Raw genomic sequence first — 15,771 nt, 5'->3', positions numbered from 1 at the left:
TGATTTTTGAGCCCCTCAAAGAATTCTAATAGATTGGTGAGGCATGATTTTAGACTCCATGACATTCCAAATCTCTTCTCGGAAATCCACTCCTACCCCTTGCTGTCACCCCTGAAATCTGGCATTTCTGTCACAAATAAGGTACTGTAATCACGGGGATCTCAGAAGCCACCTGTCACAGGAGGCTGTGGTCAGAGGCCTTTTAAAAACAAATGTCAGGGGCATTGCTCTGTGGAACCCTGACCTTAGACTATCTGAGCACCTTGAATGTATTTATCCTCCTGCCATCACTGTAAGGCAGGGCCGGGATATTATCCACCAGAGACAGCCCAAATGGTTTGCCCATGGAGGGAATTAAACCCACCTGTCTTGAGTTGCAGAGCATTGCCCAGTCCACAGGACCAGCCTTCCAGTCATCTGATTGTTGACAGGCCCAGATGGCTTCTCTGCTGCACCTTACCCCTTCCTGCCATGCTGTAGAGAGCAGAGATGGCAAGGAGCCAGTTACAGAGGTTTGATTTGCTGACCTGTTCTGTCCTGGCCTCAGTAGAATTTAGAGCAGCCTGGGGGATGGGCTGACCGCCTGATTTTAATGGCTTCCAAGAACACAGCACACTCTGGCCATGTCCCTGCGCATGGGTGCCACCCCAGAGTGCTCCTTGGGGCCTTGAGGTGGCCCTGCAGGCACTCTGCCCTTCCCTCTAAGGTCCTTGCAATGACTTACTCTCAGCCTGAAATATTTAAAACAAGAGTTCCCTTTGTGGGGTCACATTTATTCAGTCTTCTCCAAAACACAAGGTCTCCTACCTTCCAACTTCTCCCTCCTCCTTTACTCAGGAACACCCTATCACCCTTGTTGGTGGACTTGCTGCAACCCCTTTTCCCCTGAGGCCCCCCCCATCTCTTACCACTAGGCTCTGCCCCTGCTCCACTTCCCCCAAGGCTCCGCCTCCTGGCCACGCAGAGCCGGGCCATGATAAGAGCTACTGTGATGTTCTCTGATCAAAATATGACCATATAGATCACTTTTGCAACCTCTGTTATATATTACATATTATATTATATATATTATATTATATATTACAAAAATATTATATATTTAAGTACAACTTAAATACCAGGTACACTGGTATTTAAGACAAGCAAAAGAGATAAATATTTAAACCAACATGAACTGGTGTATTTCAAGTGGAATTAAATGGAATGCTTTGTTTTGATTTACATTTACATTTGTCTTAGGAGGATCTTTGTTAATTGCAGTGTTTGTTTCTCTGTCACTCTCAAAGGCAAGTATTTTCATGATAAATCTTGCCTTTTTCTTCCAGTAAACCGTGAGGGGATTGTAAAATCAGTGAGTGATGAATCAATACAATTAGTCTGTCTTTGGAGCCAAACTGAAAGTTAATCAAACTTTGAAAACATGTTTCACTTCTTGCTTATATTAATTCACTGCTGAATTATGTATATTTAATAAAGATGTTGCTATTATGCAGGAAGATGCCCAAGAGGAATTTGTTTGGAAGTTGGTTCATGGAGATGTATTTAGACCTCCAAGGAAGGGAATGCTATTATCTGTCGTTTTGGGTCAAGGAACACAACTTTTCATTATGACATTTATTATTCTATGTAAGTAGCATTAGGTTTATGAAAATTACTTACTTACAATCTATTAGTGAAATTGTAAGAAACAGGAAATGATTTCTGGCATAGCTGTCTATCCTTTTTACTGGTAGCAAAGTCCTTTATTTAAGAAAAGAAAAATACACTTGCCTATAGTAATGACCCAGATGTCTGCAATAACACTATCGAAAATAGTAGTGTTTTGATCATTATTGCAGCATCTCTCTATTAGGGATAATTCACATGCTCTAGAGCCTTGACTTTAGCAAAGCTTTTGACACGGTCTCTCACAGTATTCTTGTCAGCAAGTTAAAGAAGTGTGGGCTGGATGGATGCACTACAAGGTGGGTAGAAAGTTGGCTAGATTGTTGGGCTCAACGAGTAGTGATCAATGGCTCCATGTCTAGTTGGCTGCCGGTATCTAGCGGAGTGCCCCAAGGGTCAGTTCTGGGGCCGGTTTTGTTCAATATCTTCGTTAATGATCTGAAGGATGGTGTGGATTGCACCCTCAGCAGGTTTGCTGGATGGATCCACTACAAGGTGGGTAGAAAGTTGGCTAGATTGTTGGGCTCAACGAGTATTGATCAATGGCTCCATGTCTAGTTGGCAGCCGGTATCTAGCGGAGTGCCCCAAGAGTCGGTCCTGGGGCCGGTTTTGTTCAATATCTTCGTTAATGATCTGGAGGATGGTGTGGATTGCACCCTCAGCAAGTTTGCAGATGACACTAAACTGGGAGGAGTGGTAGATACGCTAGAGGGTAGGGATAGGAAACAGAGGGACCTAGACAAATTGGAGGATTGGGCCAAAAGAAATCTGATGAGGTTCAACAAGGACAAGTGCAGAGTCCTGCACTTAGGATGGAAGAATCCAATGCACCGCTACAGACTAGGGACCGAATGGCTAGGCAGCAGTTCTGCAGAGAAGGACCTAGGGGTGACAGTGGACGAGAAGCTGGATATGAGTCAACAGTGTGCCCTTGTTGCCAAGAAGACCAATGGCATTTTGGGGTGTATAAGTAGGGGCATTGCCAGCAGATCGAGGGACGTGATCGTTCCCCTCTATTCGACATTGGTGAGGCCTCATCTGGAGTACTGTGTCCAGTTTTGGGCCCCACACTACAAGAAGGATGTGGAGAAATTGAAGAGAGTCCAGTGAAGGGCAACAAAAATGATTAGGGGTCTGGAACACATGACTTATGAGGAGAGGCTGAGGGAAATGGGATTGTTTAGTCTACGGAAGAGAAGAATGAGGGGGGATTTGATAGCTGCTTTTAACTAATTGAAAGGTGGATCCAAAGAGCATGGATCTAGACTATTCTCAGTGATAGCAGATGACAGGACAAGGAGTAATGATCTCAAGTTGCAGTGGGGGAGATTTAGGTTGGATATTAGGAAAAACTTTTTCACTAGGAGGGTGGTGAAACACTGGAATGTGTTACATAGGGACGTGGTGGAATCCCCTTCCTTAGAAGTTTTTAAGGTTAGGCTTGACAAAGCCCTGGCTGGGATGATTTAGTTGGGGATTGGTCCTGCTCTGGGCAGGGGGTTGGACTAGATGACCTCCAGAGGTCCCTTCCAACTCTGATATTCTATGATTCTATGATAAAGAAGTAAAGTGGTCCCAGTACAATCCCCTTTTTAAGGTTTTGCTGCCTCAGACTTTAGAAACTTAGTTATTTTAAACAGTGAAAATGGCAACTTTGTCTTACCATTCCATTTAACTGCTTCTCACTCTGATACAGACCACTGCTTTTCTTTGGTATATTATCAAAATATGTAAATATATCCCCCACAACTCACTTTATTCCTAGCTAACTTAACATTTCACACAGAGCATTACTTTTCAGAGTTCTAGTTCAGCATCCTTTTCTCTGTTCCTAATGTGTTTAAATGTAAGTATAATAACTTACTTTTTGTGCCTTCATAAATCGGTCCTTCCAAATCCATGACAGCTCTTGGAGTCTCTTTCCAGCTACAACAATTTCACATACCACTAGTACCATATAAGTAGTCAATAACAAAGATGTTTTTCTTCAAAAAGAAGCTTCTAGCTGGAGATTGCAGAGACTACAATTGAGTAACTCCCTTTCAACTCTGGAGTTGCCCTTATAGTTTGTTCAAGAACTTAGACCCCCGTCTTTTTAAATATAGGGACCTTATTTTTAAGATGGGCCATGATGATAAGCATTGTCCATCGTGGTAGTTGGGTTAGGCTTTGTTTGGAGTTTGAAGTTTCTAAATCAGTTACTTGAAGATCCAGTCCTGTCATCTTCATGCTTCTTATAACTACCTTTTCAAAACTTAAATCATTGCTTTTTACTACTCTGGGCCTACTTTTCTTGGACAACTCTTATGGCATGTATTAAACTATTATGGTTGCCTATGCAGTAAATGTACTCTTACAGAAGCATCATTCTTTAAGCTTTTAAAAGCTGGTTTCCAAGCTGAAATCTCATGCCATAGTTTAGTTGGAGGAGCAGAGACTTCAACCATGTGCCTCTCTTGAAGCTGTTTAGCCACAGGAATCTTAGCCTTTTGAGTATGAGATGAAAGTACACAAGCATTTGGTTCAGAGTTATGCCCACAGTGGTGTGCACTTGTGTCTAGTCAGTATGTGTGCAGATGTATGCCTATGCTGTCTGCCAGTGAACTTGATAAACCTGTGTGCTGTGGCTTACATTCTACAATATGCTAATAAAATGTGTCAACAAATGGCTTATTCTTTCTTTTCACATCTTTCATTCTAGCTTGCCTTGGCTTTCTTTCTCCTGCCAACCAAGGAGCTTTGATGATCTGTGGAGTTGTACTGTGGGTCTTGCTGGGAACTCCTGCTGGTTATGTATCTGCTAGAATGTATAAGAGTAAGTACCATTGTTTATTTCGCATGATACAGCATGTTAAATTCAGCATTGCCAGGCATTATATGTAATTCAAGTTGGAGCTGATGTCTCGGATATCAGATCTGCTCCTTGCTGTCATACTGCAAAATATTTGTAAGAGGTGTTACATTTGAAACTCTAGTAATGATTTTTACTTATTCCTCAGCATTTTGAGGTGAAAAGTAGAAGACAAATGTTTTGCTGACAGCTCTGTTGTGCCCTGGGTTAGTACTTTTTGTTCCTTACTCTTATGCAATTGTTCTTTCCTGTATTCTTGTATATAACTCAGTTACCACAAATAAAGAAAAATACTGATTTCTTAGCACAGAACTCTTTCAAGGGCTGTGCCATTGCCTTTATTGCTTCCCTACTTTATTTTACTTTCTACACAGAACATTTTAGAGTGGGAAGAAAAGCTTGTAAATCTCCTGTATTTGGAGAGTTTGCAAATTGCATAATGTTGTAGAACATGGCTTCTCAACCTGGGGGTCACGACCACCCTCCCTTAAGTAGGAGGGAGGAGGATCCAAACACTATGGAGGTGGGGCCTGAAAAGTGTGATTTGTTTTGTTTTTTGTTTTGGGGGTGTGTGGGGGGTGGTTGGTAACATGAAGACACGGCATGGAAAAGTTTGTGAGCCATTGACTTAGAATTGTATTGTGGCTGGTGTAATTAATTCTGACGCGATACAACTGCTCTTAGACTACAGCATTGATTATTTTCTAGATACTCGTGTTAACATTAGCAGGGACTATATTTCATTGTGAATGCGTGGCTTATTATGGTGGCTTTTTGGAAAGGCTCTTCTGTCTAGAGCACCTTTATAAATCAGGGCTAGATCCTACCCCCATTGAAGTCTGTTACACTATTCACCCTTAGTATAGGGGAAATAGGGTTAGATCTTAGATTGTAAGTTTAGTTCCTTACTAATGTGCTAAAATACTTTATCTTGTCTTTGTATGTTGAACATATTGGAATGTTCTTCTGGTGAAACTATGTAATAGGGACATTGGTATTTTAAACAAAATTATTTTTATGTCTAAAATAAGACTATAACATAAGAACAGCCATACTAGTTCAGACAAAAGGTCCATTTAGCCCAGTATCCTGTCTTCCAACAGTGGCCAATTGCCAGGTGCCCCAGCAGGAATGAACAGAACAGATAATCATCAAGTGATACATTGCCTGTCGCTCATTCCCAGCTTCTGGCAAACAGAGGCTAGGAACACCATTTCTGCCCATCCTGGCTAATAGCCATTGATGGACCTGTCTTCCATGAATTTATCTAGTTCTTTTTTGAATCCTGGGAAGGGGAGAAGCAGAGATTGGATTACTGACATGGACAAGATCTAAAATAGACCATGCAGGGTATGGTTTAACTGCATTTGATTACACATTTTTAGGATGTTACTTTCAGAAGTATCTGGGAGCCATTTGTACAATGGCTTGCCCACTGCTTTCGTTTTGCATAAGGTTGTTCAATACAGTCGAATGTGTAGCTTCCTCTGAGACTAGTGTAAATTCTGCTTCAAGAATTCTTTCATAATGAGTCCCAGTGAGTGGTTCATTTGGCAGTGACCCTTCCTGAGATTGATGCTTCTCTTGTACCCTGGGTGGTGGGAATCCTTGCAGGTTCCCAGATGATGTTCCCTAGCAATGTATTTTATTGCTTTACTATAGGATGGAACATGTTTGAAATCTTAATCACTTCTCTCAAATAATTAAAACTGGGTTTCAGTCTCATTTGTTGTAAGGATTTTCAGAAAGCAGGTGGAGAGGGTGCAGGAGAGCATGACTTAGATTTTGTTAATTCCAAAATAAAAGTTTGGAAGTCTTTTTAAAAACTTTTTGTTCGCGGTGTACTTTTTTTTTCTTTTTTTTTTCTTTTGAAGAGAGGGTTTAGGAGAATATAATGCGGTGGGGAAGTTGTTTGCTTTGTGACACACTTCTACACTAAAAGTGCAAGAAGACTGTCGAGAAGAGGACTTAAAATGGAAGGTATCCCACTGATTAAACTGAAGAAATAATGCTTCACTAACATAGCTGCTTCTGAAACTGTGAATTTCTTAAAATAGTACAAAGATATGATGGGTTGGTTTTTTTTTGGGAGGGGGGTGTTTGTTTTTTATGTATTGTGTTCCATGGCTGAAGAGAGATTAGCTTGTAACAATAAACTCTTCCTAAGACTAGCCCATGGTAGCCCTCCTACCGCATTCACTCTGATATGGTTTATAGTATCTTGAACAGTGGGGTTTTGCCAGCACTGAATGAATTTGGTAGAAGGAACATGGTCATTAGAAAAGAGCTATTTAAAAACATTAATAGACAATGAGCTGTGATGGGAAAGGAAGGGCTGGAAATGTACAGTACAGTCAAGAGAGTGTTTGCTAAAAGACCTCTAAAGATTAGAGACAATTAGCTGTTACAAGGGCCTTATAATAATTACCACTTTTTATGAATTAGTGGGGAAACAATATTGCATAAATAGAGAATGAAATAGACTACAAGTGAATATTCATAAACCTTTAGTTTTATGAACCACCTAAAATATTTAATTCTCTTCTGATTTTATGCTGCTAGTGAGAAAATTCTGGTTTTATTTTTTCCCCAGAATTGTCTTTGCTGATTTCTTCATTATGAATCTTATTCTGTGGGTGAAGGGATCATCAGCTGCCATCCGCCTTGGCACACTGTTGCTATCCTGGCAATGTGGTTTGGAATTTCTGTCCCATTAACCTTTATTGGTGCATATTTTGGATTGAAAGAAAAGGCAGTTTTTGAGTGCATTGTTTAAGTGTGTCTTATCTGCCACTCAGTATAATACTTTTCTGTCCTAACATCAAGTATTTATTCATGCGGAGTTAGTGTGTTAGCTGTCAACATCAAAACACCAAAATTTGGCTAAGATGCATATGGCTGTTCATTCTGAAATGAACTGTTCTTCAACTTCTGATTTTTGTACGGTAGACAAGAATACAAAATGATTTTCAAAATATTTTTCTGGCCATTTGGAGTCTCTCTTTTAAGAACACAAACTTATTGACATTCCTCTTGCCTACGTAGTTTGTGAGCTACAGTCCTCTGAATTGTTAACACATCTAGAAGAAAATCAGTGATTCCATGAAAAACTAAATAAAGACCTCTCCCTCCTGCATGTTGAAATTTGCTAGGTCACCACTGAAATGGAGTGTCTAAAAATCACTGTTTGTTGGTTTGTGCACTAGTCTGTAATCTTTAAAGATGTGATTTAGCTCAGTGGCTTGTGGCACAGTTTATGGATGAATATAATGGGAGAGTTAAAAATGTCAAGTTCCTAGGAGTTGATATTAGGAAAAAATCATCTTAAGTGTCTTTGATTCCTTTAACACTTTCATATCTTAACTGTAAATAACATAGTAACAAGGTATTTGTCTTTTTTTAATTGTATTAATTTCTCTCAAAGCCAATTGAACATCCAGTTCGTACAAACCAGATTCCTTGTCAGATCCCGGAGCAGTCGTTTTTCACAAAGCCGTTGCCTGGTATCATCATGGGTGGCATCTTGCCATTTGGTTGTATTTTTATTCAGCTTTTTTCCATTCTAAACAGTATTTGGTGAGGATTGTATCTTTACTTGATAGGCAGGCTGGGCTGTCAGCTCAAGCTTGGTATAACAAACCAAAAAATGGACATTCCCAAACAGTGGAGTCAGAAAACTCCACAAACTCCTAGGATTGATGGTCTTGCTGAAGACTTTTCAGAATTCTTCAGAATCTAAGCATATAATATATACAATTAAAAATAAAGCTTCTTGCCTTTATTGAGAACTTTAAGACACTACATTTATTTTGCATTTTGCCTGGAACCAGGAAGATCAAAAGAGAAGCACTAATATGAGAGCGTTATCATAATTGGCCGTATACATTAGTTTTTCATGGTATAATGGGCCTTAATGTGTTGCAGGACTCTATTAAAATTTGATAGACCCTTGACACAGTTACAGCACTGTGGTGGTCTTGCACGATCAGGAGGACAAAACTGTTTTCAACTGTGTTTCTGAATCAGGCCAAGACCTTGGATTTCACAGGGTTGCAACAAAATTCAGGAACATTGTTAAAATGCAGTTTGTTTTAGTTTTGCATAAAAGTATTTGACCAGTGTAGCTATTCATAGTACAGACATAACCCAAACGTTAAACTTAGCATTTGATTGTCAAATGAAAAATACCTAATATGCTAGATTATTGTGGTCCGATGTACACTCCATATCCTGATATCTACAGGAATAAGATAGCAAGGTTTAAATATAGAGAGAGTAAAATATACTGTGGGGCATTTATTCACCTTTCACCAGTAGTCCTCAACCGGGGTCTTGATTGTGGCAAGATAAGACACTCTTGAAAAATGTAGGCAACTTTCAAACACACACCTTGATATTGGCCTGTCTAGTTATATAGTTAAAAATACGAAACACCATTACAGGCAGAATGAGCAAAAATTCAGGAGGGAGACATTAGGAGATTGCCAGTATCCCCTTTTTCTCAGATCTCTTAAACTGTAGTAGTTGCAGTCTTCTAGTTATTACATATGAGTTAATTCTTCCTCCCTCATCTCATAAACAAGATAATATTTATACACTTGGGAGGAAAGGGTGCATTTTTGCATGGTCAAGTGTTTCGATGACCCTTGGACTGGAGTAAGATTGATTTGTCTAGGGATAGAACTCTGGGAGTGGAGGAGCAACTGTTAGAAGGTGTAGCATGGTGAAATAGACAGGTGGAAGACTAATTGCAGCAATGTGAAGGAGGCAGATGTCAAGCTGGAGAGAGGCACAAGAGAGAGCCAATGGAGCAGTAGGGCTCAGAAGGCCCTGAGATTTGAAATCATAATAGTACTTTTCTAGTGAGAGCAGTCCTTGACAGAAAGGTGAGGGGAAACGAATGATTTCCCTGGCCTAGGTAGTCAGGGTCTAATTGTTTTACAAAACTATGCTACAGCTTTGAGTTGTCCCTCCCCTGACTTAACAATGAAATTGTGTAAGCAGCGTATTTACACATGAAGGTAGAGGTATAGCAGGTACAGGCTGAAGATTTGGAGGAGTATGTCAACAATGCAGACAAAGACTGTTCTGTTTTCAGATGAGCTTAGTTCTTGGGTATATAACAAAAAGAGTGAAAACTAATTTGACACAGATTTCTTTTGTGTATGTTTAGGTCCTATCAAATATACAACATGTTTGGTTTCCTGTTCTTAGTATTTATAATTCTTCTTATTATGTGTTCTGAGGCTACAGTCTTGCTGTGTTATTTCCATCTATGTGCAGAGGTAAATGAACATATTATTTTGATGCCTATATCATGACAGCACAATGCACAGCTAGCTGGGGTATGTCAGAGTGAAGTTTGCAAGGATGCCTATGCAGGGCCACCTCTGCAAAATGCTGGACACTGTAGACTATGTGGGTGTATTGTCAGGATTCTGTATATCGATTGTATGTACCTTTGGCCTGGTTATGTTATTGCCCTATGTTTTATAAAATATACAAGTTCAATTTTAAAAAAAGGCAATTTCTGCCTTGTCACTGCAACTGCAGCTAGCAGTGCAAGCTCTCATTTTACACACTGGAATGGTACTGGAATGGTAGAGGAGCCACAAAACAGGAAACAACACTCCAGCTGGTCTGGCAGAGGTATACTTTTTAATGTTATAAACAGCTTGACTTAAGGCAACTGTTGGGCATAACATGTCAGTGCTCAATTTTGGAGGCTTTTAAAGGGGGAGAGATGTTGTTTTCAAATTGACCATGGATGAGGTATTTTGTAGTGTATGGTTTCAGTAATTTTGTCCCTACTGAAAAGGGCTATTTTAAAAATTTTCTAGTGATCGCCAACAAAATAATTATTGTGGTTTAAAGAAAGCTTTGGATCTGATTTCACTAACACTTTCGCAAAAAATTTGACACTTGCAAATTCTCAACTATATGTATTTAAAATAACAGTAAAAGAATGAAGTCCCATTAGTGAATATTCCCTGTAAATCATGAGCTGAGGTTTCAGATACACTGGCCATAGCATAACTTAGGGTATGTCTACACTACGGAATAAGGTCGAATTTATAGAAGTCGTTTTTTTAGAAATCGGTTTTATATATTCGAGTGTGTGTGTCCCCACAGAAAATGCTCTACGTGCATTAAGTGCATTAACTCGGCGGAGTGCTTCCACAGTACCGAGGCTAGAGTCGACTTCCGGAGTGTTGCACTGTGGATAGCTATCCCACAGTTCCCGCAGTCTCCGCTGCCCATTGGAATTCTGTGTTGAGATCCCAATGCCTGATGGGGCTAAAATATTGTCGCGGGTGGTTCTGGGTACATATCATCAGGCCCCCGTTCCCTCCCTCCCTCCGTGAAAGCAAGGGCAGACAATCATTTCGCGCCTTTTTTCCTGAGTTACCTGTGCAGACGCCATACCACGGCAAGCATGGAGCCCGCTTAGGTAACCGTCACCGTATGTCTCCTGGGTGCTGGCAGACGCGGTACGGCTTTGCTACACAGTAGCAGCAACCCCTTGCCTTCTGGCAGCAGACGGTGCAGTACGACTGGTAGTCGTCCTCGTCGTGTCTGAGGTGCTCCTGGCCACGTCGGCTGGGAGCGCCTGGGCAGACATGGGCGCAGGGACTAAATTTGGAGTGACTTGACCAGGTCATTCTCTTTAGTCCTGCAGTCAGTCCTATTGAACTGTCTTATGGTGAGCAGGCAGGCGATATGGATTGCTAGCAGTCGTACTGTACCATCTTCTGCCAGGCAGGCAAGAGATGAGGATGGCTAGCAGTCGTACTGTACCATCTTCTGCCGAGCAGCCATGAGATGTGGATGGCATGCAGTCCTTCTGCACCATCTGCTGCCAGCCAAAGATGTAAAAGATAGATGGAGTGGATCAAAACAAGAAATAGACCAGATTTGTTTTGTACTCATTTGCCTCCTCCCCTGTCTAGGGGACTCATTCCTCTAGGTCACACTGCAGTCACTCACAGAGAAGGTGCAGCGAGGTAAATCTAGCCATGTATCAATCAGAGGCCAGGCTAACCTTCTTGTTCCAATAAGAACGATAACTTAGGTGCACCATTTCTTATTGGAACCCTCCGTGAAGTCCTGCCTCAAATACTCCTTGATGTAAACACCCCCTTTGTTGATTTTAGCTCCCTGAAGCCAACCCTGTAAGCCATGTCGTCAATCGCCCCTCCCTCCGTCAGAGCAACGGCAGACAATCGTTCCGCGCCTTTTTTCTGTGCGGACGCCATACCAAAGCAAGCATGGAGCCCGCTCAGCTCACTTTGGCAATTAGGAGCACATTAAACACCACATGCATTATCCAGCAGTATATGCAGCACCAGAACCTGGCAAAGCGATACCGGGCGAGGAGGCGAAGTCAGCGCGGTCACGTGAGTGATCAGGACATAGACACAGATTTCTCTGAAAGCATGGGCGCTGCCAATGTATGCATCATGGTGCTAATGGGGCAGGTTCATGCTGTGGAACGCCGATTCTGGGATCGGGAAACAAGCACAGACTGGTGGGACCGCATAGTGTTGCAGGTCTGGGACGATTCCCAGTGGCTGCGAAACTTTCGCATGCGTAAGGGCACTTTCATGGAACTTTGTGACTTGCTTTCCCCTGCCCTGAGGCGCATGAATACCAAGATGAGAGCAGCCCTCACAGTTGAGAAGCGAGTGGCGATAGCCCTGTGGAAGCTTGCAACGCCAGACAGCTACCGGTCAGTTGGGAATCAATTTGGAGTGGGCAAATCTACTGCGGGGGCTGCTGTGATGCAAGTAGCCCACGCAATCAAAGATCTGCTGATATCAAGGGTAGTGACCCTGGGAAATGTGCAGGTCATAGTGGATGGCTTTGCTGCAATGGGATTCCCTAACTGTGGTGGGGCTATAGACGGAACCCATATCCCTATCTTGGCACCAGAGCACCAAGCCGGCGAGTACATAAACCGCAAGGGGTACTTTTCAATAGTGCTGCAAGCTCTGGTGGATCACAAGGGACGTTTCACCAACATCAACGTGGGATGGCCGGGAAAGGTACATGACGCTCGCATCTTCAGGAACTCTGGTCTGTTTCAAAAGCTGCAGGAAGGGACTTTATTCCCAGACCAGAAAATAACTGTTGGGGATGTTGAAATGCCTATAGTTATCCTTGGGGACCCAGCCTACCCCTTAATGCCATGGCTCATGAAGCCATACACAGGCAGCCTGGACAGTAGTCAGGAGCTGTTCAACTACAGGCTGAGCAAGTGCAGAATGGTGGTAGAATGTGCATTTGGATGTTTAAAGGCGCGCTGGCGCAGTTTACTGACTCGCTTAGACCTCAGCGAAACCAATATTCCCACTGTTATTACTGCTAGCTGTGTGCTCCACAATATCTGTGAGAGTAAGGGGGAGACGTTTATGGCGGGGTGGGAGGTTAAGGCAAATCGCCTGGCTGCTGGTTACGTGCAGCCAGACACCAGGGCGGTTAGAAGAGCACAGGAGGGCGCGGTACGCATAAGAGAAGCTTTGAAAACCAGTTTCATGACTGGCCAGGCTACGGTGTGAAAGTTCTGTTTGTTTCTCCTTGATGAAACCCCCCGCCCCTTGGTTCACTCTACTTCCCTGTAAGCTAACCACCCGCCCCTCCTCCCTTCAATCACTGCTTGCAGAGGCAATAAAGTCATTGTTGCTTCACATTCATGCATTCTTTATTCATTCATCACACAAATAGGGGGATGACTAACAAGGTAGGCCAGGAGGGGTGGTAGAGGAGGGAAGGAAAATGCCACACAGCACTTTAAGCACCGCACTTTAAAAGTTTACAACTTTAAAATTTATTGAATGACAGCCTTCTTTTTTTTTGGGCAATCCTCTGTGGTGGAGTGGCTGGTTGGCCGGAGGCCCGCCCACCGCGTTCTTGGGCATCTGGGTGTGGAGGCTATGGAACTTGGGGAGGAGGGCGGTTGGTTACAGAGGGGCTGCAGTGGCAGTCTGTGCTCCAGCTGCCTTTGCTGCAGCTCAACCATACACTGGAGCATACTGGTTTGGTCCTCCAGCAGCCTCAGCATTGAATCCTGCCTCCTCTCATCACGCTGCCGCCACATTTGAGCTTCAGCCCTGTCTTCAGCCCGCCACTTACTCTCTTCAGCCCGCTACATCTCCTCCCGGTCATTTTGTGCTTTCCTGCACTCTGACATTATTTGCCTCCACGCATTCGTCTGTGCTCTGTCAGTGTGGGAGGACAGCATGAGCTCGGAGAACATTTCATCGCGAGTGCATTTTTTTTTCTTTCTAAGCTTCACTAGCCTCTGGGAAGGAGAAGATCCTGTGATCATTGAAACACATGCAGCTGGTGGAGGAGAAAAAAAAAGGGACAGCGGTATTTAAAAAGACACATTTTATAAAACAGTGGCTACACTCTTTCAGGGTAAACCTTGCTGTTAACATTACATACATAGCACATGTGCTTTCATTACAAGGTCGCATTTTGCCTCCCCCCACCGTGTGGCTACCCCCTCAACCTTCCCCCCTCCCTGTGGCTAACAGCGGGGAACATTTCTGTTTAGCCACAGGCAAACAGCCCAGCAGGAATGGGCTCCTCTGAGTGTCCCCTGAAGAAAAGCACTCTATTTCAACCAGGTGACCATGAATTATATCTCACTCTCCTGAGGATAACACAGAGAGATAAAGAACGGATGTTGTTTGAATGCCAGCAAACATACACTGCAATGCTTTGTTCTACAGTTATTCCTGAGTACGTGTTACTGGCCTGGAGTGGTAAAGTGTCCTACCATGAAGGACGCAATAAGGCTGCCCTCCCCAGAAACCTTTTGCAAAGGCTTTAGGAGTACATCTAGGAGAACCGCGAATGCCAGGGCAAAGTAATCCTTTCACATGCTTGCTTTTAAACCATGTATAGTATTTTAAAAGGTACACTCACCAGAGGTCCCTTCTCCGTCTGCTGGGTACAGGAGGCAGCCTTGGGTGGGTTCGGGGGGTACTGGCTCCAGGTCCAGGGTGAGAAACAGTTCCTGGCTGTCGGGAAAACCGGTTTCTCCGCTTGCTTGCTGTGAGCTATCTACAACCTCATCATCATCTTCTTCGTCCCCAAAACCTGCTTCCGTATTGCCTCCATCTCCATTGAAGGAGTCAAACAGCACGGCTGGGGTAGTGGTGGCTGAACCCCCTAAAATGGCATGCAGCTCATCATAGAAGCAGCATGATTGGGGCTCTGACCCGGAGCGGCCGTTCGCCTCTCTGGTTTTCTGGTAGGCTTGCCTCAGCTCCTTAAGTTTCACGCGGCACTGCTTCGGGTCCCTGTTATGGCCTCTGTCCTTCATGCCCTGGGAGATTTTGACAAAGGTTTTGGCATTTCGAAAACTGGAACGGAGTTCTGATAGCACGGATTCCTCTCCCCAAACAGCGATCAGATCCCGTACCTCCCGTTCGGTCCATGCTGGAGCTCTTTTGCGATTCTGGGACTCCATCATGGTCACCTGTGCTGATGAGCTCTGCGTGGTCACCTGCAGCTTGCCACGCTGGCCAAACAGGAAATGAGATTTAAAAGTTTGCGGTTCTTTTCCTGTCTACCTGGCCAGTGCATCTGAGTTGAGAGTGCTGTCCAGAGCGGTCACAATGGAGCACTCTGGGATAGCTCCTGGAGGCCAATACCATCGAATTGTGTCCACAGTACCCCAAATTCGAGCCGGCAAGGTCGATTTAAGCGTTAATCCATTTGTCAGGGGTGGAGTAAGGAAATCGATTTTAAGAGCCCTTTAAGTCGAAATAAAGGGCTTCATTGTGTGGACGGGTGCAGGTTTACATCGATTTAATGCTGCTAAATTCGACCTAAAGTCCTAGTGTAGACCAGGGCTTAGTTATACTGCAGCTTCAATACCAAATTTGCTTAACTTTGTTTGCCACCTAACATAGGTATGCACCTGTCCCTTCCTTCATCAAGGGGTGTGTATGTTGGCAGTCTTTTCAGTCTTTTGAAGATTTGGTCCTCAGCCATACTGTGTTCATTTCCATTTTTGAGTACTCTAGTTGTGCTGTGCTGTTAAACTACTACTGTGTTGCCTCTTGTGGCTACATCTCTGTAGTGGATATTTGCACCATATTTGCAAGGTGCTTTGGGATCCTTGAGGATGAGAGCTGCTACATTCCTGTAAAATTATTGTTTTAATAAATTAATAGTTACTTGCTAACACATTACCCTATGTAAATACAAGCTTAGTTTTCTTGTGAAAATGTATAATTCT

General features: G+C 43.1%; 1 pseudogene; it reads left to right on the top strand.

The window, feature by feature from the left end:
- LOC140916831 (transmembrane 9 superfamily member 2-like) overlaps positions 1 to 15,771 on the top strand; it is a 40,797-nt pseudogene that overhangs the window by 7,629 nt on the left and 17,397 nt on the right.

Source organism: Lepidochelys kempii, chromosome 9 (genome assembly GCF_965140265.1).
Source record: "Lepidochelys kempii isolate rLepKem1 chromosome 9, rLepKem1.hap2, whole genome shotgun sequence".
Lineage (NCBI taxonomy): Eukaryota > Metazoa > Chordata > Testudines > Cheloniidae > Lepidochelys > Lepidochelys kempii.
The sequence above is the reverse complement of the archived record's forward strand: the minus strand, read 5'-3'. Positions and strand labels throughout refer to the sequence as shown.